Raw genomic sequence first — 26,740 nt, 5'->3', positions numbered from 1 at the left:
TAGAAAACAGTGACTGATACCTATCAACACAGCATTTCACATTGATCTAAGCTGTCTGCCATTCCTGAGACATGAACAAAAATAACTGCTTTAAAATCTGTTCGGTTAACATGTTCCTAAATTATTTTAGTAAAATAGGTTTGATAACTTTCCTGTAGAACTGTTAACTATTATTGTACTTCAAGTGACTGGCTCCTTTTAATGCTCTGAGCCTCTTTTGATATCTCTAGCCTAAAAACTTAAAACTGTTTTATACTGTGCAAATTTTCCTTCCTTGGGGTAAATGTTGCATAAGTTTACTCCTAGTTTGAAAAAGACTTATTTTAAGGGTAAATATCTTTAAGTAAGCTTGAATGTAATCAAGTAATTAAGTAAAAAAATTACTTAAACATGTAATCTTGAATGTCTGTGCTACATAATAGCTGGCAGATTGTGCTAAATTTTCAGATTTGCCTCAAAGTTGCCTTAAGTTGGTGAAGAACTGATGAAGAATAACATGAGCTGGGCCCTGTACTTATCTTGCACCTGGCTCAGGCAAGGCTTGAAGGCTGAAATATATTTGGAGTGAAGCGAGTCCTCTCAGCTGATGTTGTTTCAATGAGGCACAGGACAACATCTGTATTTCTGCACCAGCTGCTGGCCTCACTCCCCCTTCACTGTGAGAAACAAGCCTTGTTATAAATCTGGTTTGTTAACGAGATAACAAAAAAACTCTCTGTTGAAGGTCAGAGAGCCTCTACTGCTGCCTCAGAGGGTGGAGGAGGACCCAAATGTTTATTTTACCTTTTGTATCAACTATAAATTCTGACCAAAACCAACTGAGGCTCTCATTTACATATTAGTTTTCACCCCCCTAAGAATGCAAATGAAGAAAAAAAGAAAACATGCCTTACACGTATGACCACGGTCACCAACAGCCCACCCTATAACAGGCGACCGTTCCACCCCTTTGGGAAGGGCAAAAATTATAGTATAAAAGAAGAGGGGTGTTGGTGACAAAAAGGGAGAGCGGGAAACATCTCTGCTCACTTGGGATCGATCCACGGGTTCTGTCTCTTCTCCTCTTTTCCTGAAGGGCCACCTTTGGGTAAGTTCTGCACTTCCAGCTGTGCTGGAGCAGACCTGGGAATGTTTATATACCTGTGTCTATATATTATATTATATTATATTATATTATATTATATTATATTATATTATATTATATTATATTATATTATATTATATTATATTATATTATATTATATTATATTATATTATATTAATCTATCTACCTATCTTTATATACCTGTATCTATAGATATATTTTATATACATATGTATATATACACATATATAAACATATATACACACATATATACACATATATAAACATGCACACTGACACACATATATATGTATGTATAAAATATTATATACATATATTATCTATATCCCTCTAATAGATCTCTGTTACTGCACCCCAGCATTCTGTAGCTATTCCACCTCTCACTGGTAGCTCTGAACCTGCCCTCTGTTGTTTCAATGAACTAATCCATGGGTTTTTTGTGAAATTCATGTGAATTCACACAAAGGTTCGTGATGCTGGGTTGTGCAGGTTCTTCATTAACTCAGCCATGGCATCAGAAGCTGGTAAACTGCACTGTTTGTGAGTCTGCGATCACAAAAGTTCCTACGGAATGTGACCAGGCTGATAGTGCCAAATCGGCTGAAAAGAGAAACGAAGCCCGGTTGCTCCCAGTCCCTCTGATTGCTGAGGACCGGATGGAACAGAGGGTTCCTGGGTTTTTTCCCTGCCAAAGTTCTATACCCTTATCAGAACACTAGTTTCAAAAAACGAGAGAAACATACCTTTTGAGTGATGCAGAGCACAGAACAACCCTTTTGTCCATTTTACTCCCCTACCTTTAAATACAGCTTTAGTTAGTCTCCAGCTTGGAGCAGTTTCTTCTGTTGCAGGACATTTCAGATACAGAGATTTTGCTTAATACAGGGAAATATCAGTTATTGAAATTACAAGTTCTGTTGCAAAAACTTTGAGCAAACATCTTTTAAGCTCCACTTAAATTTCCTTTGAAACTGTGCAAGCCTGGCATGCTTTGAATCATTTGAGTTTTACTGGTATCATGAAATGTGTCTGTGTACAAAGGGGAATTCTGTCGCTTGAAAGAAGCTGGGTCTGTGAGAGAACTCCATATCCATCGTGATATGAAGTTTTCATTTTCCTTAAGTTGCATATAGTACTGAATTTTCAAGGGAGTAGAATACACAGCTCACACTAAAATTTGATATGCCTCTGCTCTCAGACAAAATCTTTTGTATATATACTTGCCTAATATGTAACATTTTTGTCCAGTGACAACTAAGTTGCAGTTTCCTAAAAGAAACTGATGAAGGTCACACACAAAAAATTTGAGAAGCTACTGAAAATAACTTCGTCCAGAGATTTGCAGGAAAACGGACAAAAATGGGAGAAAAAACCCCAAAAATCTTCTTTCCCATAAGAAGGGACTGGCAATACTTTATTCCATGTTTGTGAGCTGCCGAATATTGGCAGTAGGGATTAAACTGTTCATTGTCAGCCAGGAGGGCTTACAGACAAGAAGCATTGCTTAAAATTTAGAAGTTGGAAGATTGGTAGAGAGGTGCATGAAGTTCTCCCTTGGCCCCTAAATATGTGCTGTCCGAAGTGAACAGCTATTATTTACAGGAGCCCTTGAAAAGTGACAGTGTCAGTTAAAATACAACTTTGAGGGATTTTTATGATAGTGGTTATACTTTGCCTAGTTATGTACAATTTTGTGATACCATGCTGTAAATTTCAGATGACAGAATACTTAAAACAGCCAAAGACTGCAAGTACCTACCTGTCATTAAAGAGAGTACTTTTACATTCTGACTACTCCACTTGCCTATTACAGAAGGATAAAATCATGCTGATTAGAAGAATCTGATTTCTATTAAGCTATTCTATTTCCCAATACACTGTGAGTTGGCACCATGATATGAAACAAAATGCCAATTTTTACTGCAATGCTGTTTATACTTTAATCATGTTCTAATAAATAGCATAACTAACAGTCACCCTCAGAAGGTCATTTTATCAACAAGAGAGCTTATTCTGATTGAAGAAAATAATAATAATATTAATTTACATTTTTAACCAAGACTGTAGACCCTGCATGCTATACCATTATAAAAAAAACAGGGCTGGATTTACTTACTGAAGGAGGGTGGGGGGAAGTAAGGAGTTCAAATAATAAATCACAATAAATCACACTGCACTGCAAAACTATCAAAGTTTTTTGTACTGTCTGGTTCAGATGAGAGTATCAGTTTCCAGTCACAGATATAACTGGTGAAACCACCAAAGGATCCTTACTGGAGCATGCAAGTTAAATGATAAAAGTGCAGCAGTTCCCTTCTTCTCCTGCGAGTTGCAGTATGAGAGGGCATGAGGAAGGATTTCTCCCTAGGCATTAGCACAGGCACCCTTAGATGTCATTGTGCTGAAAGAACAGGCAGTGATACCTAATGCAGATATTTTCTGAGCACCTGGCTGGTCTCAAAGGAAAATGTTCCTTTGCTTCTCACACTGATCTGCCTTTGTCCTTCTTCCTTGATTACTTCAGGGATCAGGTGTGTGTCTTTATTTGCTTGGGCTTAATTCTAGTTTCTGCATGATGTTATAGACATGAACTGGTTTTGCCTTGCACTTTCTTTTTATCTCAAACAGGTGCTGTTTCTAAACTCTAGGCATGCAGCTTCTTAAACTCAACCAAGCACTTTTTTCCCTCCCTCTAGATTTGCCAAGAAAACAGGAGTGTCCAAAATTATCTCATGAAGTGCCTTCAACTCCAGTAAACAGGCTGAATGAGAAGTGAAAAGTGTGTGTGTGGAGCTGGTAGCACTCAACAGACCAGCTGTGCAAAAGCAGGGCTGGGCTGTTCCAGTTCTGTGGATGAGCTTGCAAGAGATGTGTTCTAAAAAAAACAAACCCAAAACAAGCAAAAAAAACCCAAAAAGCAAAAACCAAAACAAAAAAAAAAACCCAAACCCACACCAAAAACCAACTCACCAAACAAAAAACAAACAAACAAAAAAGAAAAGCTGGAACATGGGGTAGGGAGAATTTGTGTTTATGTATCTTCTTTTTCTTCCCATAGCATTTAATTCAGAGGTAAGGCTGCCCAGCTATAATTCAAGAGACACAGAACTGAAGTAACTGTTAATCTCTCCCTCTTACATTTTTTTCCCCCATAAAATTGCTTATTGCTTGATTTATTGTAAATAATTTTATTGCCTTATGAAGGATTCCCAAATTTTTTATGTTTCTAGAATCTAAGTACACAGCTGTAGAAACTGAAGTGTTTTGTGCTGGTATTTCCATCAGAAATTATCTGTAGAATTTTCAGGTCACTGGAAATTTAAAATAAAATATTTTCATTTCATACAGGAAGGAAGTTGTATCCAGAAAAAAGAAAGTTCCCGTAGAAGTGCATTTCTGAGATTAAGGAGTCCTCCCTCTTACAGAATTCAGGTGAGACAAAAGGTAAAATGAAAATATGTTCAGTGACAATAAATTAAATCCTACTTTGGTTTAATGTTTTTTGGATGTGCAGAATGTTAAAAAACAGGTTGGTATATTCAGCAGATGCACTGCTATATGTAAGCCACAAGGCAGATAAGAAGACGATGATGTAGTAACAACTTGTACAAGTGACATTAGAATTTGAATAATAATGAGAACTCTGCAGCGTTTTCACGCCATATCATTCTGTGCAGTACCTTTAAGCTCTCCTGATGAACTCTTTACCTGCTCTGAATACTTTGGGAAATTTGGTGTTCTGGGCCATCAAAATATTTGGAAAATATGTGTGGGAAAAAACCCAAACAAAACCAAAACCAACCGAAAAAAAACCCCCACAAAACCAAACCAAACCAAACCAAACCAAACCAAACCAAACCAAACCAAACCAAACCAAACCAAAAACCACAACACCCCCACCCTCCCAAAAAAAAAAACAACACAAAAACAATCCCCAAAAAACCACAAAACATAATGACAAAAAAGAATCTGTGACATTAAATATGTAAAGTTCAGCTAAGGCTTTGATGATTGTGAAGCTCTAATATTATGATGTCCTGAGTTACAAAAATACATTAACTTCATTCTTTTCCCTAGGATTGTAATGGAGAGTTGCTCCAGAGAGAGCAAAGTAATCCATAACTGATTCTTTCTTTCTGTTTTTCTCCCCCACGGCAAAGTAGGACGAGGTCTAAGAAGAAGAGTCATGTTGCATTAGGTGTGTGCAAATAATCTCCATTACAGAAAAATGGTGTAGGCATTGCTAACAGGCTGTGCTTTCAGCTTTCACTTTCTCCAGAAATATACCGCATATTTAGATGAATATGATATATGTAGAATTTGGGTTGTGCTGTTGTGTTCTGCCCCCCTTATTTTCACTTTTGCTACGTAAACCTCCTTCTTCTGTAGGACAACTTGAAAAGTATAATTTATTTAATCATTTGTTGCTTGGATACTGTTAGTCTTCCTTGACCTAAAGCTGCACTCCTAAATCAAGCTTACACAATTTGAATGAAACTTGAAAGTAGCTTTAGATTAAAAACAACCTAAGCATTGCAAAGGCATATGTTTTCTCTAAGGATGACATAAATCTGCCTTTGTGATTGGATTTTCTTCTGTTTTCTTCCTGTGGTATAGTTAACAGTCCTAGCAGCTAGAATACAATACAGATTATTTTGTCAGAAATAGTTTTCACTTCCTTTATAAATAACCATTCTATAACTATTTCTTTTCTTTTGTGCTCTTGGAGAACACCAGAGGGACACAATCCCTTAGGAATATTGTACACATTTCCCCAAGATAAAAATTTGGATAGCAAAGAAAAACTTCTATTTCATAACTGAGTAATCTGGAAACATTTGAGAATCACTTCTGCTAGAAATATTGAGCAGTTAAACTATATTTTGTTATATAAGAGTCTTTCAAAGACATACTTCTCTTTGAGGGAAAAATACTAAATATTGAGAATGCTTTCACACAGAAGCTTAATATATACTTGTCTATATCATGTAGATAATTTTAACACTGAGTATTAGATTTGCCTAATAGCAGGTTGAAGGTCAGTGGCACCAATCCTTTACATTCACACTAATTGTGTCCCGTTAGCTAGAAAATGAACATGAAAAATCTAGAAATCAAAGAACAGGGCCTACACACACATCATCTAACTAAACAACCTCATTATTTCCTGGGTTATTTATTCAGGGTTAAAACCTCAAACATTTACCAGCTGACTGATGATCTATCCATAGGAATGGAAGGGGCTCCCTTATGGAAAGAAAAAAAAAAAAGGCTTTCATCAAAACCTGCAGAATTTTTCATGTCTTTCTTCCTTCTTCTCCCCATTCAACAAGACTTTGAAAACCAACAGAAGGGGAAAAAGAGAAATTTTTACTTGAAAAACTGGGAACTTGACTAACATTCACTAACATGAATGAATGTGATAATGTTACTTACAGCACCAGTAAAAAACCTCTGTCACGCATAAAGGATGCATTTTCAGTGATTAAGGGCAGGGAAAAGTATATGAAACAAATGGGATACATGGTAGTTTTGCTGAAAATTACTCATGAACTTTCAGCACAAAGGAGTTTGGTGAGTTGGGACTCTGCCAAACTCCTCAGGCTGTTGTATGGCCAGGTCACCTCTCCCCAGTATCTCCTCAGTAACTCTCCCACCCTCCCAGCCTTGGCAAGGCCTGGATTTAGGGCATTCCTTGAAGGAAGCCTATGCCAGCCCACTGAAAAATTACTGAGTGAGTATGAAATTTGGGCTTGCTGAAGCATTAGCAACAATTCAGGTTAACACACCTGGCAGAATTTCCACCTAAGCAACTGTGAAATAATTGCACAAAGATTGAATTTAAAGCCCAAGTATTAATTCCTTCCTTTCAGGGACCATTGCTGACTGCATGCTATCCATATATTGTTTTAAGCAGTTCTAACACTTTTCAGATGCCCTTGTCATGTCAACTGCCTCTGTCTGCAATCCTTCATGGCATGACCTGCAAAAAATGCATGACCTTTTTTTTTTTTAATAGGTTCTTCTCTGGATGGCTGAATTAGCCATCTAGCTCCAGTTAAAACCTAAACCTAAGTCTGGCTATGATAAGTGTGACTCTAGTCATCACAATAAAACAGCTGGTGAGTGGTGAATCAAGATCACAGGAGATCTGTGTAGAGGGAGATGAAGTAAATCACTTCAACCATAGCAGGGCTTTCTACCCCACCTCTTTCACATTTTTCTTTTAAATTTAACTTGTGTCTCCTCCCTTGAGAACCCACAAGAGCACTAAGCAAGAACTTAGTGACTCAGATTTAAAGTATTTTCACCTGTACTACACAAAATGATAATGATGAAAAAGGTATTACTTTCATCCCTCAATATATTTGACTACAGGAAACATGCAGATCATCTTACCTTTGTATTTTAGATATATTCTTTCTAGTTTCACAAGCAATGAAAGTATTCTTAGTCAAAAAGCAGGCAGAAAAATTTTGAGTTTTTCAGTAATGCTAACTATAGATTTTTTTCCCCTCTCAATTCAGAATCTGTAATTTTTGTTCTGTAGAGGCCTTATGTTGTCTTCTCTTTTAAAGATTGACAGAAAAGCTGTCATGCCTTTGGCAGACAGTCATTCATGAGATCAATATTAATTCAGTTTTTAACAGAGCAATTAGAAGGTCAAATATCAGAGATAGCATAGTTTCAAAAAGCTTGAACTGAGCTGAATATAGAAGCCATGAAAATGAGGAACATTATATTTTTAAATTTAGAATGACGTAGCTGAACAAGTTCCTTCATTTGTGGCCCTCTGCATAAAGTATGCTCAAAAATGACATGTCAATTAAAAAAACAGATAGCTTACAGAAAAGAAAGCAAATCGCTCTTGTTTGAATCTCTCATTGTGCCCTGAGAAGTTCAGACTAATGAATTTGGATTGTAAGTGAATTAATGCAAATGAATAACATGGTATTTCTCACTTTAAGCGCATATTATAAAGATTTTAATTTTTCTGCATTTTTTTTCTTGGCTATTTACAACTTCTTTGGAGAAAATAAAGCAGCTTTTATCATATCAGTGATAACAGGGACTTCTTGAAGGTATAATTGCCCTTGCTCTTCCTCATCAGAGGTTGTTTCCCAGAGTAAAGAGGATACTAGAGTTTTATGTGCCCCCTGCCATGCAAGAATTGCTTCAATAATGGACTTAGGCCAGCTTTACTAAGAGACGCTGACATCTGGGATGCCCCTTCCTACCCAGCTGCCCAGCATGAGCTTCTGCTCTAGTGATGGTTTCAGAACAGGCATGAAGAAAGGAGTTTTTTATGTCCAAGAACCTGTAAAGTCTTCCCAGGACTAGGCCAGGTGCAAAAGGTTTGATCAATTGTGATCATGTGACATGAAAGTTTTACATTTCTCTGATTAATGTTTTTACTGTGCTTTATTCAAAGCATTAAATCACTGTTGCCCACCCTTGGGAATACACATTATTGTTGCTTCAGGTCTCACTGACTATAACATGCTGCAGTTTTACTGAACAAGGCTGACTGAGTTTCAGCTTTACCAAGCCAAGGGAAACAGAACTGTTTGCTTAGAAACAGCACTGTGGTAGGATGTAGCTGAGGTATGGTTTTGGTTCTATAAGTTTTACAAATTAGTTTGGATTAGGAGAAATTGAGACAGCCTTAAAAATTTACATTTTATGCCACAACAACTTAGTTCATTTTAATCCATCATGATATATAGGGCATGACATCTTTTTATGCTGTTCTTTAACAAAAACCAGTTCTGACATAGCCGTTTGTTAAATATATGTACAGCTTAGACGGAATCAAGTATGACAGGCTTGAAACAAAACAGGCAATGAAAATTTGTACCCACTATTTAAAACACATTTTCTTTCCTTATCCTCTGTTCTCTTTGACAAGTGTTTGAAATGACAGGTTTTGTATTTCTGGTGCTGAACACAAGCACAAGATGAAACTCAGGCTGCCCAAGCAGCTGTGAGTATCACTAGGGGATTCTCCAGTTTCAATTGTACAGCTCACAGCAGTACTATTAAAATAAACAGTCACCACTTTCACAAAGGATTGCAAAACTGGACACAAAATACCAGGGAATAATTATGACACACAAACAGTAATTGCCACCTTCCTGCATCTTTTGTCTTCCTTAGTGTTGCCTTGGGGCTGAAAGTGGCAGGCCTTTGGGTGAAAAAACTGGTAATTAGGGTGTATTTTGTTGGGGTTTTTTTTGTTGTTGTTCGTTTGTTTGTATTTTTTGTTTGTTTGTTTGTTTGGTGACCCTAGTGCTTGAAGGAAGATCAGAGGATATTGTTGCTATTCCATTTCCCAGAACAGAAATTTTCTGAGACTGCTTGGATGCGCTGTGTCCAAGTGGGAAGGGGAAAGCTCCAGGACTAGGAGTGAGTTTCCTTCCATCAGTAGAGAGGAACTCTGTTTTCCATCCTACTGGAGTTAGTGATTTAGTTACCCACTTATCTGACTTCCTGATTTTGATGCCTAAAGGCAGATTGTGTGAAGCCATTTTCTGCACCAGTGTTTTGCTCTTTTCTGACACATTAGTAATTAGACTTTCCCTGTGTACTGTGAAATGAGCTGCAGTGTGTGCAGCAGCCGAGTTTGACTTTTGGGCATCGCTTTATGACAACACTTATGGAAACAGCATTTGTGTTTAGAGACTACAATCCAGAAGGATCTTTATCACTATAATTTGTTATAAAAGATCTTTTGCTTTTTAAGTGAAATAGTTGGCTGAGAATGCCTTTTGCCATTCAGTTTTTCTCTTAACTTTTACATGCTCTGGACATACTGTATGATATTGTTACAATGTCTTGTCACTAGCAGGTTATTTGGTTAGTATTTTAAAATACAGAAAGACAAAAGTGGCCAAGAATGAAAATAAGAGAACGAAAATTAAAATAGATTTAACAGGTAAATGTTGGGAATTGGTTTTAATAGGAATACTGACAAAAGCCTTGATATAAGACATTTTCCTGGAGAAAGCAAGTATGCTCAATAGCGAACAAAAAATAAAAGATGGCTTTAAGACAGCTTTTCAGAGCATGCATCCAAACAGAGATGTGGCTCTGCACAGATGTAGCGAGCACTAAGATAAGCTGAATTTTGAGTCTTAGTACCAGGCTTACAAAATAGAGCTCCCTGACAGGAGGGGAAAAGTAGCTGTTGTTTTGCAAAGTGTAATTGTTTATCTTCATTACTGTTGGAGCACTGCTGCAAGGGGATGATTTACAGGCTATGACCAGCCTGGGCTTATTTTCTCAGTCATGCAGAAGACTTCTGTGTCTATTGGTCTCTGAGTACATTGTCAGCCTCTACTTTCCCAGCTTCTAATTAGCTAAAGATCATTAACAAGGAGGGCAAGACCATGAGACAAGATGCCTCTCATGTTCCAAGATAAAAGCTAATTTTCTGAGTTCAAGAGAAAAAAATTAAATCAACACCATTATGCCGTTTAAGATAATTGCTCACTCTACACAACTCTGGAGCAATTTTTCCATGCTTTAAAACTGTTATTCTGTTCTGTAGTCTAAGTGACCCTGATTTTTTCAATTTTTTTATGTAGTGAGTTTTATTTTTTCTGAACTTCTAGGCTTCAAAGTATAGTTTTCTCTGCTTTGGCCTGGCCAGTTTGATTTGTGTCATCCACTGTTTTGCTTCCTTGTTTTGGAGCAGCAGAGCTTTGCTGATACATTCTCAGACAAATTAAGTCCCCTTTTATGGAGCTATTGACTGGTCAATAATTCCTCAAATTAATTTATGCAGTTGATTATCTCTACTCACTCAAAGAGGTTAATTGTGGTGATAAGTAAGTGATTTACTTGCTCTTCCTTTCTGCTGCTCATTTATTATTGTCTCTATGGAAAAGCTTGTGGATGTGTGGATTTGTAGTGTGTGTGTGCACACTTCTGGGGAGAAGTCATAAGGGCTCTGTCTTGGGGTCAGGAAATAAAGTAACGAGAAATATTCTGGAACAACTCACCATTATGTGAGGTGTTCCTTCTTATTAGCTCTTTGTAAAATTAGCTTCTTAAAAATGCCAGAATAGAGGGGTTTACATGCACCCCATATCTAAATAGTTTTAAGTGAGGCTTAACTGACCCAGCATCTTAAATTGCACCTGTCAAGAGCAAAAACACAAGCCAGGTTTTTCAAGAGGCCCAATTCCTTAAAGGACACCTGGAGATCAGATCAGGTTCAAGGATGGAGTTTCCCAGGGAGGCTATGGAGTCTCCCTCACTGCAGATATTCCAGACCCATGGTCCTGCTGGGGCCTGGAGGTGGGATGAGATGACCCACTGTAGTCCCTTCCAGCCTGGCCCACCCTGTGGTTCTGGTGACACCTGATGCTAAAGAATCTGCTTTGGTTTGGTTTGTGCCAAGCAGCAATGGTTATAATCTGAAAAGGGAAAGATTCTGATTCAAAGAAAGATAAAAGCAACTACAGTGCAGTGATTCTGGCAGCAAGCAGTGACCCAAGGGAGCTGTGAGAGCCCTGTCTCAGGAGGTTTTCAGGATGCCTGGATCTGTGTGATCCTGAGCTGTCACTCTGAATTTATTCACCTGTATAAAATGTGGGTGAATTCAGTCAGCTGGTATTTTTCCCATGGCAGGCAATTTGCAAAAACGATCTTGAAAAAATTTATGTTGTACTGCCTTTGCTCCCAGTGATACAATTCCACTTAAAATTTTCCAGGTATAGTGTCTTGATTGTTGCCTGAACCAAGTGTATACACACCACACTACACCAAAAGGAAACGATGAAGGAAGAAAGCATAGACAAACATTCAATCTGAAAAATGCTTTCCAGACCTTTCAAATAGCCAACATTTGCACAGAGGATGAATACACAAGTTTCCAAACTATTTGCTAAACAAAACAGAGGCTAAATTCTTTATGAATAGGATCAATAATTAAATAGTCAGTCAGCTTTAGCTCTAATTTTCTTTCCCTCTGCTGCATTCCTGTGCTAACTAAATCATTTCAGAACACAAGTTCCCAGGTGACCAACTTTTCTCCCCCCGGTAAATCTCTAGAAGTCAGAGAGGGGACAGGCCTCTTTGGAGGTCAGGTTCATGATTTAGCTTATTATTAACAACATTCCATACTTTGCTTCTGGAGAGAAGGGAGTAAGATGGAGTGTAGAATAGTTGAACGAGGAAAAAGGAAAAAACAGCTGAAGAGAAGGTAAAAATTAAGTGGTGTTTGCAAACAAAAACTTTCTCTGTTTTCAGAATTAATTCAAACACAGGAATGAGCAAACTTTTTGATGGGAAAATAGGATGTGAAGGGAACACAAAAAAATGCAGCAGTTAAGAAAAAGAGATGTTTGCTATGTGTTTGGATGTAAAAATAAAACAAAAAGAGAAAAAAGCTTTCTTTTTGAAAAGAGGACTTTTTGACAAACAAAAATGAACTAGGAAACTCTCCATTTCAAAATACAAATTAACATTGTGGCAGAATAAATCAATAGTTAGGTAAAATGAATGTGTATCTTGGTGTGAATTTTCAGGGGATTTTTAGGATTCATAGGAGACTGCACAATAAAACACCCCAACTGCTGCGTAAAATTCAAATCAATATTTGGCAGTGTCTGTGAATTGGACGATTAGGGGAAGGAAGGGGAATGTTGCCACTGCTGCCTATGCAATCAGTGACAGAGACATTTTTCTTGGATATTATGCTAGGAATAGACTGAGGGAGCTGGAAGTATTTATATAACAGAGAATTGTATATTCTTTCCTGCCCCTTCTAAAATAAGAATTTTTTTAGCCTGTCACTCTGTCTGAATAGCTGAATTCCACCCCAGCCATTCTGATTTAGTCTAAGCCAGTCAAGTTATTGCTTTGTCTGAACTCCCCAGAACTCCCCCATTTTTTTTTTTTTTCTCTTGCACTATGGTAAAAGAAAAATGTTACCTGATTTCATTGCCCTTGATTCCAGGATTTCTGGATATTCCCATTGCGCACCTTTGTTCCTCTCTCTCCTGTTCCTCTCCAAACAGCCAGTAGCTGCAGAAACACTCCGTGCTGAAATGGAAAAATTTTTCCAGCCACTGACTTTATTTGCCTGTTTGGGACATGGTAGCTGAATTTAAACTAGACTTTGGCCCTCAGTGCAACAAAATGTTGAGTCAAGGGGAAAGTCTGATCTTTTGTGGGCCTTGTTTCTTCTACATCCTGCAAAGCCTTTGCTCCTTAGCAAGTGAGATAAATTTAACAGCTGAATACTTTTAGTACTACGTAATTGTTTTGCAGTTTGTCAGTAACTTTTACAAATAGCACACTGTCAGTGTGCAGATTTTCACCCAGATAGAAGAAGCTTTTTACTGCTCTGACTCCATTTCATCATCTCTTCAGGGGGAAAAAAAGGTCCTACTGAGTTCTTACATCTGTTTGGGTTTTTTTTTTCCTTGCAATTACAGAAGAATGTTGAAGATGTAGGCCTACTCTTTGAGATAGAGCCTAAATTATAGTTCAGATTCATTCTGTAAAAGGGGAATTCCGGATAAGAACATGTAGGAAGCAACAGGAACACCCTGAACTTCATTTGCTCCTTCCACAAACCACAACCATGTCACATGAATCACCAAGGCCGATTTATTATATTTTATTATTATTATATCATAGTATAATAATAATAAAATATAATAATACGTATTATTAATATTATTATATTTTGGTATATTATACATAGAGAAGGCGGTTAGAGGGAGGTCCTCAACACATGGACAAGATTTCTTTTCCATGAAAAAACCTTCTTGAACATTGTTTCTTGGTGATATTTCTTTCCACTCCCTGTCGACATGCAGATATTCTGCATATTTGCCACTATCTCATGTATGTAAAAAGAAGAGGGTTTGCAGTTGTTTTTGGTAATAATAAATCCCATCAGTTCTCTTTTTACTCTATTTTTCCACCAAGAAACTTTGGTCATTCACATGTTTGGATTATTTCTGAAACTGGAGAAAGTTTTGTTTTGGAATCACCACTTCATTTTTCTTCTCTTCACCAGGTTTTCCCCCTTTCTTTGCTCAGCTATGCTATGCTTCCACCTTATTTCCTCCTGGGCAGTCAAAGCACTTTCACACTGTTGCAGTTTACTATAGAAACACCAATTATATCTCCTACAGTGCCAGCCCATTGATCGGACTCAATGATCTCAAAGATATTTTTCCAAGTTCAGTGATTCTATGATTCTGTAACAATTCATAGTCCTAAATTTTCATGAGTCTCTTGAAAGGGTCCATGTCCTTGATGGGATGTCCAGGGCAGTGTGTTAAGATGTTGAAGTTCCACATGTGATTCCAATTTCCTCTAAACACCAATGGGCTCATAAGGTTCCTGCCTGAGGGCTCTAGAAATTTGGGCTTGCTGTGATGGGAGTGTTTTGTAAGACAAATCAGGCCAGTTTCAAGCTTTATTGAATTAATTCATTAACAATGCCCTTGTTGCTGGTGGCCAGTTCTCACACCACGTTAATCAGCACTCGTTATACACTGCACCATTACATTAAACAATTCTATTCTAAATTAGCTGTGGCTTTTACAGTGTTGTGGAGCTGATGCCAAACAGGGAGCCCAGAGGGCTGGGGTCCCTCCTTGGTGCTTTCCCTGGAATGAAGGTGAGAGGGGGTGAGAGAGCTTCAGGGAGAAAAATCAGAACTAAGCTGAATTGATGCTGTATTTATGCTGTTGTCCTCCCTGTCCACTGCTCACTCTTCCATTTGTTTGGATTTTTTCCTACACACTCATCTTTCTTGTGTAACTTTACCCACTGTTGCCTTTTGCAATGATCACACCAGTCACATCCTTATCGAAAACTGTGCCTGGCTTCCAGGATTACAGAAGCCTTGCATCCTATTGTTACTCCATTGTGGTACACCTATATCCAAGCTGCAGCCAAAATGACATTAATTTTCTGCAGATTCCTTACTTCTGTGATTTGTAGGTGAGCCTCTGCTTTGGCTGGAGTGCTGACACACCTGTGAATGTCCACCCCTTCCTCACAGAGCTGGAGGAGTGAAGAGAGGGCAGAAGGTTTCCTTCAGAGTCCAGAAGTTCATTCCTGAGTAATTTAAGGAGAGGGGCCACCCCTGCAAGTAAACTTTTTTTTGCCAGGGTCTGTCCAGGGTCTGTTCCAGACAATTCCATCTGTGCTAAGGAGCTACAGCCAAGCCTGGCCAAACCCTTCAGCCACAGGTGGGGCTGAATGGAAGTGGGAACCTCTGGGTGAGTGAAGGAGTGAGGAAAAGCAAGGACAGGGCAGAAGGGAGCAGAGCACAAAGGGGTAGATGCTGCAAAGCAGGCTGGAGCAGGTGTGCCATGTCTGGTGGGAGCATGACAAGGAGCTGCACAGAAGAGAGCTGAGGGTGACCTCAGTCAGAGTCACTCACTCACTCACCCAGAGTCCTTGCAGGGCTTAAGGTGAGGGGAATGGGGACATTATGCCCTGGGGAGGCCCTGGGGAAAATACGTCAGGTTGTGTTTTGTCTTTGTTAAAACCTGCATTGGTTTTAACTGGTAGTAAATGAAGCTTCTCCTCACCAAGTTGAGCTGGGCTCGCCTGCAGCAGCACCTGGCAGGCAAAATCCCTGCAGCTCTCTGGGCCCACTTCCCTCCTTCCTGCTGGAAGTGACTTGGCAGGGATGGATGGATGGATGGATGGATGGATGGATGGATGGATGGATGGATGGATGGATGGATGGATGTTCTCTCACCCTCCACGCCCTTAAAGCTCGTTACTAGAATGTGTCCTGTGAGATCTTCTGTGCTGCTGCCCCTGATTGGGAAGAACTGGAATTGGTTGCCCAAGTGAGTTGTCTTTACTCCTGTCTTCCCAGAGATTTGGGGCTTGACAGTGTGTGAATAGCTTGCCTTGGGAGATGGTCTCTCCATGGCACATCACTTGTACATTAATTGCATTTCTAGTTAGCCTTGGCACCACACAGATTCAAGAGAGGATCAGAATATAATTATTTTCCACCAGAAGAGACAAAATAACAGGCTGTAAACCCTGCAGCTGAATCTGCTGAGAAGGGCTGGCAGCAGCAGTATCTCCCACAGAATTTCTGTTATTGTTAATCTATTTAGGAAGTTGGATTTTATATCAGCCATAAATTATTGCATTTCTAGTAAGTGATGCTTGATACTTCATAAATACTTCATCAATTAAATACTCCTTCTGATGCCTGCAAGCTCAGATGTTACACTTCACATCATTAAAATCCTCATTTATGACCTTTGCAGCAGATAAGTCATATCCTCTTTCAACTGATGGATTTTTATTATTACATCATTATATGTAAAATTACTGTGGGAAGATGTTTGCTTTACATGGTTCAAAGATATGCAGTTATAGACCAAGAGCTTCCATGAGATCTGAGAAGGAGCAACTTTATTGTGTCCTTTATTTTCCAGAACTGAGTGCAGTGTGTACGTTGGACAGGCTTTTATGTGCAGACATATGGCTGAGAAAAAGATGGAATGAAATAATGTTTACATATTGTGTGTGTGTTGGTATCAGGGTGCTTGTAAGAACACGTCAGGTTTGCTTTTGCATCCTAAAGGCTACTGTGTTTTGTTTCCAGCACAGTGGCGATGAGAAAACAGACAGTTGTGTAGCTCAAGTCTATTCAGAGTGGCATCAGATCAGGATTTCTTGTGAAGTGATTAAGGATAAAAGGGTCTGAAGGAAATCCTTCTTGCTGAAAGGGTCCTGATATTCCTGAGAATAACAGGAGCTGTGGTATAATTCCTGTGCATTGTACAAAGGTTTCTAGTTTTCATTTTACACCTTAAGAGAAGATGTTGTTATGAGAGTTAGTTGCATTTAATGCTCCAATTTGTCATTCAAAGCTAATTGAAGTCAGGCTACCATGAAAGTACTTTGCAACAGGTTCCTACTTCATGGACATGAGTAGTATTAAAGACACCATCAAGTGTCACCAAAATTATGTAGCAATGCACCTCTGAATGCAATTATTTGCTGTGCTTTCTAATCAGCAAATGCAGGTTAAAAACTGCACTTCCATTGAACATTGTTTTATTGCAGTGGCCCATGAATTTCTGTGGTATAATCTGGAGAAATTCTGTGCATAAACTGGAGAAATTAAAGTTGTTAGAATGTGGCACTTGGCTTTCTAGCAAAGACCAGCAGCCTAGGGTTTGGAAGCTTCAGTGTGAAGGAGAACAGAGCTGTTTCTTGCTGTGCCGGGTGTGTCACCATGTGCTCCTCATACACATTGAAGTGAGGCTTCTGACACATCACAGTGTGGTGTGAGGGAGGACTTTTGCAGGAGTTTCTTCTGAAAGTGCTCTTCTCAAATCATGGACACCGACTATAAGGGCACAAGAAAATCCTGTTTTCTTTCCCATGTGTCTTCTACCTAAGCAGACCTCGCTTGCCTTTTCTGTGATGCTCTCTCTATAATGTTTTCAGATCTGATTTTAGAATAGCACATACTTTTTTATTTTTTTCCCCTGAGTTGTCCCTTTAATAAGTGCTACTCCCCATGCAGTGACCTGAACAGCTGAGTTTGTGTTTGCATCAACCAAGAGAGGAACAACTACAGAGACTCTTACAGCCCCACTGTAGGACTGTCTTCTTCAAATTCACATTAGCAGCTGGTTATGAGCTGGAATTGTTCTATGGACTTAATAGTTTCATAGATTTTTAGGGACAGAAGGGCCATTATTGCAATCAAGGTGATTCTCTTCCCATGCAAAATGAACCTCAGAATTTCAGCAGATGATTCCTGTGTCAAGCCTGATGACCTATACTGGAACTGGAGCACATGTCATAGAAAAATACCTGGTTTTTTTCCAAAGGATCAGGCAATGAGATTTTCTCCATGGCCATTCCATGTAGCTAGTGTTCTACTGGTTGATACACTTTTCTGATAAAAGATGCATGATAAGCAGCTTAAATTTTCCACATCTGAAGCCACTGTTTTCCATGTGCTTTTGTCAACCAGATAGCTATCCAAGGTTTTCTTACATAGACAGCCAGGTCAGAGTCTAGTCCCTTTTGGCATTGCACACATTTCATAACAGTTACGAAGCTGACCTGTTGTGTCTTAAGAAATGCTAAATATACATGAAGAAGTAAAGCTTGTGCCTATTAAGAAGGCAAGCCTCAAACCACGCACCATTAACTGTGTAGGTAGAAAAGAGACCCTGACATGTGGATTGTGTGATTTCAGCAGACTGAATTTATGTGAGAGCCTCATGAGCTTCACACTTCTTCTGACAGCTCATGTACCTTGGTACTGATCCATGGCAAAGATATGTGTCAGTCAAGTAACACAGCTCTTCACAAGCTGGTTTGACTGACAAGTCAAGCTCCAGCTGGTTTAATTTTCAAACTCTCTTCACCCTTGAAAGGGCAATATTACAAAAATGGCTTTGTTTCAAAACCATTTCAATATTACAAAAATGAATTTGTTGAATTGCATGCTCCCTCTCTCTTTCTGTTTGTAAATATCTGCAAAAAACATCCTGAAGGACTCGGATTCAGGATTGGAGCCTGGGGCATGGAGTTAAAAGACAGTGCTGAGGGGGACAAGGCTCATGGCAGAGGGCAGGTTTGTTTCCCAGGGTAGCTTTGTAAGCAGTAAATTTACTTGCTGGAGGAAGAGGGAGCCTTGGGGACTGGATGGCTTGACAAAAACTAGAGGAGAGTGAATTCATCAAGAAACTTGGGGATTTCCTCAAGCAGCTGACTAGTGGCTCCCAAGGACTCCTGAGGCAGAAGCAGCTCTTTGTATAAAAAAATAGAAGGCAACAAATTCCAGAAAGGAAAGGAATGGAGGATAGAAGGTATGAAATGGATAAGAGTTAGGAGATGGAGCAGCACAGACCAGTATCTGGAGATATGTTAGCTTTTAATTTACTGTTTTATTTAAATAAACTTAAAAATAGAAGTTGTTCCCAGCCACAGACAGGGAACACAGCTGTGGCTGCATTTGTGAAGGCTGCCCTTAGCTGCCACCAAAAGATTCTAGTTGAATTATTCTTTATTATGATAGCTGCTTAGGTTTTCATTCTCATCTGGGTGGTTTTTAGTTCTATTTTGTTTTGAATTTGTTAAGAAGTCAAGGGTGCCCATGGTAAAATTCTGCTCCAGTTGCCTGTGGATAAATCCAGAGTAAAGTGAGTGATTCAAACTGAGTTACTGAGTACTTGCAGAAAAAGAAAAATGAAGCAATAATTAGTGTTTTGGAAATGTTCTTCTCTATCATAGGCTGTGCACATGTGGAGCTAGCTGAACAGAGCACCACATTTCACAAAGGTAACCCAAGAGAGTTCACAGGGCTGTGGCAGAGGATGCTACCTGCAGGGGCAGCCTGTTGATCTGTGCGGCAAAAGGGGGCAGAAACACACTTTTCTGTCTTTTTTTTTCTGTGTCACATCTCACACTGACAGCTATTGACCCAGCACAGGAAGATGAACAAATATGATGTTCTGGGTATTGTATCAAGGAGAGAAACAGTGGCTTGTTACTATCAGTGTTAGAAGAAGGAATCTCTCCTTGAAGTGTTTAGTAACTGTGGACAACATCAAGGCTTTTAAAAAGGGTCTGTGTTTTTTCTTACAGATTTTTCTCTTGGTAAATTCATAGCACTTACTGTCCTACAGTTGCTTAAAACTTTACCTTGAAGAAAAACTCAGCGTAAATAGCACAAACTTTCCATGTATTTTGCTGCATATAGATTGTCATTAGTTTCCTTGTACTGATTTCCTTGTACTGATGCATTAAAAGGCATATAAATATCCATCCTTTCTATAAACGAAATTATTTTTTCCAAATTGTGTTTCTGGAAACAGTGTATTCTCTCTAATTTCTTATATTTAATTTTTTTTACTCATTTAGATGATATTTTATTCACAAAAAATAGAACAATTGTCATCTTTTGCCAGACACATTGTCTTTGCACTGCCCTAACACTTTCAAATACACTTTCAATAACACTTTCAAGTACAGACATTATGTTGACCATTTCACATCACTTTATCACAATACACTAACAAGTTTTCTTTCCTTTTTACCTTTGTCAGATTTTTGGTTCACTGCTCCTTCACATCTCAGTAAAAGCAGAAAATATGTTGTGCAGCCATTGTGCACTAGTGATACCCTTAAGAGCTTTGTTTTGGTAACCATGTGGGTTACAGGAGGGTGACTCAGTGAAAGCAGTAGAATGTTTTGCCATAAAACCTCTACACATTTTTTTTATAAAGGAGAACCTTTTCCCACTCATTTATTTTGTTCTCATTAGCACATGGATTATTCTTTATCTCATAATTATCGTGTATCTTGAGGGCAAGGCAAAGTTTTTCTGTAATTTTGAATTTCTTTATCTAAACCAAGCATTGGTGGGGGACAGGGAACTTAGAACGCTCATTTCTAAGTGAATGTTGAGAACCTGCTTTAGTTGCTGGGATGTTTAAACTGCTTCATTTATTGCTTGAATCAACTCTAAAAACACCCACATTTAAACTTAAACTTGTGATTGTATCAGCAGTGAAAAACCTTGCAGCTGTACCTGCCGGTTTCTCATTAATTTGCTTTAGACATAAGGAAAACTTCTGGATTTTATTCGAGAGTGAAGCAAACTAACTTCTGAAATGTGAAACTATTTAGGATATGGAACTTTTCCCTAGACAGTTTCCCTAGTTCTCATCCCAGTGAATCCAGTTTTGTACTCCTCCATTTACTCTGGACAGTTAAAATGTATCTGGGTTTTTTGTCTGGTTTTAGAGTAAAGAGAAAAGCCAGGTCCTACATGTTTTTGCATGAGGAAAAGTCTTGCATATAAGTAGAATTATATACCTGTATGAAAAAAAAGTCTTCATGGAATGATTGCAGCTCTCAAAATCAGTGAACTATATGACATCTCTTATAGGTAGCGTTTTTAAGTAGATATCTGCAGTCTTTTTCCTTATGAATAATCACTGAGAAGCTGAGAAAATCATTACAATCTTATTATTATTAGTCCCCTGCTAAATCCTGCAGATTTTTGAATATTCTGATATTAGCCATTTTTAGGTTTAATCAACAATTTTTACTCCTCTAAGCCATGATATCAAGGAATATGCCAGTGCTCTGCATTTTAAACTTTTTAAAAATCACTTTACTTCAATGGTTGGAAAAGCATTTTTAAAATTATGTTAGTAAATCTGGTAGAGAGATTTTGGATTATATTTAAAAGTTTGAACCTTGCAGATGATATTGCTACATTATTTCAGCAGAATATTAGCAGAAGTATTTCCATATCTTCTTTCAGTATTTACTCATACATGAAGCAGGGTTTTGAACTATTAAATTTCTGTGTTAGATGCTCAAGTTGGACTCAATGGTCTTAAAAGGGTGTTCCAATTTCATTTGATTCTCTGAGTCAGTAATTCTCTGTTTTGACTTTGAATAAACTAAACACATATGACTCAGCATTATGCTTCCAACTTCCCTTCGCTAACAAGATTAGTATCCACTGTTATGTTTTGTACATCATCAAAGGTCAGTAATTAGTTTTAGCACGGGTAAGCTTAGTGTATTAAAAACCATGAAACAACACACTAGAAAATAAATGTCCAGTTTTAAGATAATTAGTTTAACAGCAACCTTTAACCCTGCAGGAAAACTTATACTTTTTCCTACAGTGATGAATTTTATGTTTTCCCCAAGAAGCTTTTTAAAATATAAATTACTTTTCTTTTTCCTTTCTTCTTTGTGTATATATAGGATAATTTGCATTTATTATTATTATATTACAATATCTAATTATTGTTATATATAATATATTAATATAACAATATATTTATATTATTATATTATTATTATCAAATGAACATACAGTAAAAAGTCAACAAACTCTTTCTGATCAAAAGCAGATCTGCAATGTGCATGGGTCAGATAAATCTATAGAACAAAAAAAGGACTCTGGTCTTCTTGTAGGTTCCCTGGCAATGGAGAAAATGACAATAAATAAAATTAGAAGAGAACGTATTAAGTTGACCTGGTTTCACTAAAGCTATTAAAGAGAACCCACCCCATAAACTACCCATCAATGCTTCCAATTTCACGTTATCTGAGTATTTGCCATCCATGAAATGGGAAGCATTATTTTAGAAACAGCAACATGAAGTATTGCTGGAGCAAGTTCTAATTTCTGAGGTGGAATGTTTTGAGTTTCCATCCTCGAGATCAAAGATGTGCCCAGTCCCAGCATGCTCAATCCAGTGAGGGAAAAGGGAAGAAAGGCCAGAAAGGGAAGGGTCTTCATCAACCGGGTTTTAGACCTTTCCTTAGGAGGACAAATTAAGTAGCTGGACTCCCACTCAGAGTAAGCAGAGACAGTGAACTTCCCTCAGGGCATTTCCGAGATGGACTCAGGTGCTGCCGCCTCCTGATCCTGCCCATGGGAAGGTTGATTCTCCGTGGACAACTGGGGATAGGGAATCTGGGATGTGTAAACTGGGTTAAAGGACAGGGCTGTCACAGCACCAAATCCTTCTGCAGGACAGGTTTGAATCTGTGGGTCTTGTCTGAAAGCACAAAGTGATTCACCTACCTGGCATGCAGGTATGAACATTCAATAGGTTGTCAAGCATTCAGGCTTTTAAAATTATTCTTACTGCCTTGGAATTTGTGTTTCTCAGATTCTGTTTACTGAGTTTTCAGATCTCATGTCAGGAAGGAGGGAGAGAGGAAGTAAGGGAAAAGGAGGAGGGGCAGGAAGGGTAAGGTAGTGATGACAGGGGAGGGGAAGGGAAACATGGGTAGCGCAGGAGCTCAGGACCTCTGAACACTGAACCGATATGGTTTGTCAGAAGCCATTTATTGTTTACATTATGCACTTATTTATGCATTCTAAAACTACTGTTCACACAAACAGGCATCTTTTCATTGGTGCCCCTATCCTGTCCACGTGCTCTGCAGCACTTCTCAGGCCACAGGATTGGTTACAGTCCAGGTGTTCAACTGCCCTCTGTTATCTGGCTCTTGTGGTCTTGTTTTCCTGCTTCTCAGCCTCTTCTTTCTTATTTTTAGAATAGCTTATGTCTCAGCAACCTTGAGGAATTCCAGAGGGTCTGATAATAAACTCTAAATATGGTTTGGCTGGGGCACATTATGGCCTAAGTTGTTCAGATGCGTTGCTACAGGGTAGAAAAGGGGAGAGGAAAGAAAAGGGCGTGTAAAACAGAGGAAATCAGTATAAAGTACAAAATCACCAGCTTTGAGCAGCTCATAACTGACTTCCTGATAGCATTATTGTTTTGTCAGAATTGATATTATGACAGAGATGCTGTAGCGGCAGCAGTGGATTAGGGAAAACTCCAGACAAGTTGTGGCCCTAATACTGTTGTTCTACTAATTAATTTTACAGGTACCCTCTAAATTACTCCTACTTTACTGGTAGAGTAGTCAGTAAGGTTTAATTAAGCACACAGGGTATAACTGAAAATATTTTGTAATGTAAGGAGTGCATTAAATGCAGATGAAAAAGAACTGTGAATTTGAAACTCATTGATTATTTTGAGCAAAAAGAGACCTGATGTTGCCAATCTCTCGCAAAAATGGATTTTGAGTGTTGTTTTCTGAAATGTCTGAGTAGACCTGCAACCCCTTTCTGATTCTGACAAATTAGATTTTTTATTGCCTTATAGTCCAGTTCTGCAGTCAGTGGCAAACCTGGCACATACAAAGCTCTCTTCCTTAAAGCACAGAGATAATATGCATGCTTTGGAGAAATGCTACATGTAAACCTCTTATTTAATGGGTTGCTGAACCCTTCTTTGATTAGAAAACCAGTGTTTTGAGTAAGATAAGCAGACAGGCTTCAATGCATAAACAGTTTCTGCACTCTGCAAGAGTCCAAAGCACAGGCAAGCTGGAAGAGCCTTATGGAGTGGAAGTTTAAAATTCAATGATTTTAAGGGTCAATAAACACATAATGGCCTTACCCAAGCATTGTTTGGAATGTCTGTCTCAGAACTGCTGTCAGAGGAGTCAGAATGAAATGCTTTGTTGTGATTCAAAGTGGGTTCAATATGCTGACAACATCTGATCAAAATGAGACAGTTCACAGGAAACTGAGATTCTCAGGAAACCGAATTTTCTGACACAGAAGGTCCTGTGAAGTTTCTTTAGTCAGTCCTGGCAAGAAGGGTGTGATGAGAGTTGGCACTCCTCTTGTCTGCTGAACTCCTCTCTGTGGCCCATGTTCCTGTGAGCATCAAGGTGTCATGCTGACTATGAGTTTGCAAAACATGCTTCATTTCAGAAAGGGTCCTATAATATGCATCTGTAGCTTCTACCTGTGATTTTAAACAGAAGATGAGAGTAAAATAGAAGTTAAAAATAATTTCACATCTGTAAGTTCTGTTTTCATTGAAGCTCCTCTTTTTCAAGGATATTTAAGCACTTGGAGGGAAGGACAGATTTTGAATGCCTGAGATGAGAAGCCTCTTTGAAAACACATCCTTCTGGATCACAGTAATGCTTCTGAACAAAGTGCATATTCAGAGCTGTGAAGCTGCCAGCAGACAGGTGCTGCTCTTTTCTGCGCTATTTGGAAGGTTCAACCTTCTGAAATTGCTTAACTCTCTCCACTGACTGCCCAGAAAGCTGAATTTCCACTGCATGGGCTACCTGCCAGATTGACTGGTTTTAGAAGAAGACATTTCATGACCAAATCTATTTATCTTGAAAAATTTGCTTATTACTGTCACCCTGTGATGAGTTGGAAACACATCTTTACAGAGTCTCTCTTGATGCCAAGCGTTCTGCCTCATCTGTGTTTCTCTTTAAGCTGTTTGCATTGATGTGTGGAAGAGAATACTTAACTTTTTCTGCTCTCCTAAATTACTTTCACTAAACCCCCTGGGGATTTTATGAAATCTGACCTCTTCTTCAGAGTTGCTAGTATTCTAGGCAACTGAGACTGTGTATTCTAGTAACTAACAGTGGAAATACAGAGGGTTAGAAGCACTTTTTTTTGTTGTTGCTCATCCATTGGGATTCAAGGATTGAGCAAGGAACAAATGAGAAGAAAATAAGCACTAATATCTCACTTATAGCTTGAAAGTTTTATTGTCAATAAAAGAAACACTTAGATAAATAAGCTGTTTAGGGGTTCTCAATGACTCTGAGTTGGTAATGGAGTGAAAAACTGCATTGCTCCAGGACTTGGCTTTCTCTTAGGTAACTGTTAAGTCATCTTGTTCAAGTCCAACACAGCAGTGGGTACAGGATATTTTTCTGATGTGTATAACCAGTATGCTGTAATGTTAATTTTTTAATGGAAAATCTTAATAGAGGTTTCACATGACTGACATATATTAATGGCATGTGGGGTATCATGTAGTAGTAGTCATATCTGAGTCTTAGCTGCTCATTTGTTATTGTTAAATCTGAACATAAGAGTTTTGTGACTGATTTCACAAGAAAAAACAACTTTTTGGGGGTGTGTACAGACATTTATTGGTGTGTATTACTTCCTGCTTCTGCTTCCAATATAGTTAAGTTTAGAGCTCCTAATAATGAAATGGACAAGGACACCTAAAAGCAGGCAGTAGGTGTTTGCTAACTCTGTTTCATAGTGGTGGGGTAGCCAATGTTAAGAGGAGCTTATGTAGCATTAAGAAATACAACATTTTCTACTGATAGTAAATGAAATTACTTCCTCCTTTGTACTTAGCAAAGTATATTAGATTAATTTGCCAATGAGGAGATGTAAGGATGAAAAAAGTTAAGGAAGAATTGTTGCCTCTTACTGAAGTACATAGTTTCTGTGGGGAATTTCTCCTCTCACAGCAGGCTTTGTAAGAAAAACATACTCCCTGAGCCTAAAGATTTTATTAAAAAGACATTGAATCTTATTCCCACAGGTTACATGCCCAACACACTATATATTTTTCTAAGCCAAGGCTTTGCTTTAAAGCAAATATACATTCACTTGTGTACTCACACGGTGAGGCTGTGTCAGAATGAGCATTGCTTGCCAAAAAAACAAAGGGCACATGCTGAATGCTGAGTGAAATTCAATAGAATTTCTTTGTTGGAGGTGAGGAGAATGGGAACCTTGCTGCTGTTTACAGCTTGACCTTGTGATTAAGGTGAAGTTGTGCCATTTTCTCACCATTCTGCTGGTGAGGAACAGCCAGTGGTCTGCCCCCAGGTCAGAAGTGACTGCTGGTTCAGCTGCAGGGGAGGTGAAAGAACAGACATAACCCAAGCCTACAGAGACTTTCCTGTGAAATCATGAGTCCAGGTGGGTTAGTTTCCTGCACAGTGAGAGACTTCTGGAGAAAATGGTTATTTCTAATGGCATTTGAGAGTTAAATGGCAAAATGCAGGGCTACTGCATGATTTCTGAAGCGGGACATACTGCAATTGTTATCTAACAGCTTCACTGACTCCACCTGGTCACGGCCAAAAGGAACAAATCCTAAACTGCAGTAAACCAGCCTGCCAGGCTCAGAATCTCTCGACCTCACTATTTCATGTGAAGTGAAAAGTCCTGAGGGAAAAGTGTCATAATTTTTTTTTTTTTTCTGAGAGATGGTGATGCTTGAATGGTAGACCATATATTTATTTAAAGGCTGGAACAGAAAA

At 38.6% G+C, this 26,740-nt stretch overlaps 1 protein-coding gene across 2 annotated transcripts in view; it reads left to right on the top strand.

Annotated features, from left to right (window-relative positions):
- Positions 1–847: 847 nt before the first annotated feature.
- LOC148184424 (uncharacterized) overlaps positions 848–26,740 on the top strand; it is a 51,800-nt gene continuing 25,907 nt past the window's right edge. The window contains exons 1-2 of one of the 2 annotated variants that reach the window (XM_088054371.1): positions 848–1,087; positions 4,454–4,537. The gene's annotated coding sequence lies outside the window, so the exon portion shown is untranslated. Of the gene's footprint in view, positions 1,088–4,453; positions 4,550–26,740 lie in introns of both variants that reach the window. The other variant, XM_088054372.1, reaches the window with a different exon arrangement.

This window comes from Pseudopodoces humilis, chromosome 4 (assembly GCF_049639895.1).
Source record: "Pseudopodoces humilis isolate 2021_Gansu_Grassland_sample_001 chromosome 4, ASM4963989v1, whole genome shotgun sequence".
Lineage (NCBI taxonomy): Eukaryota > Metazoa > Chordata > Aves > Passeriformes > Paridae > Pseudopodoces > Pseudopodoces humilis.
This window is presented reverse-complemented; position numbering and strand designations above follow the sequence as displayed.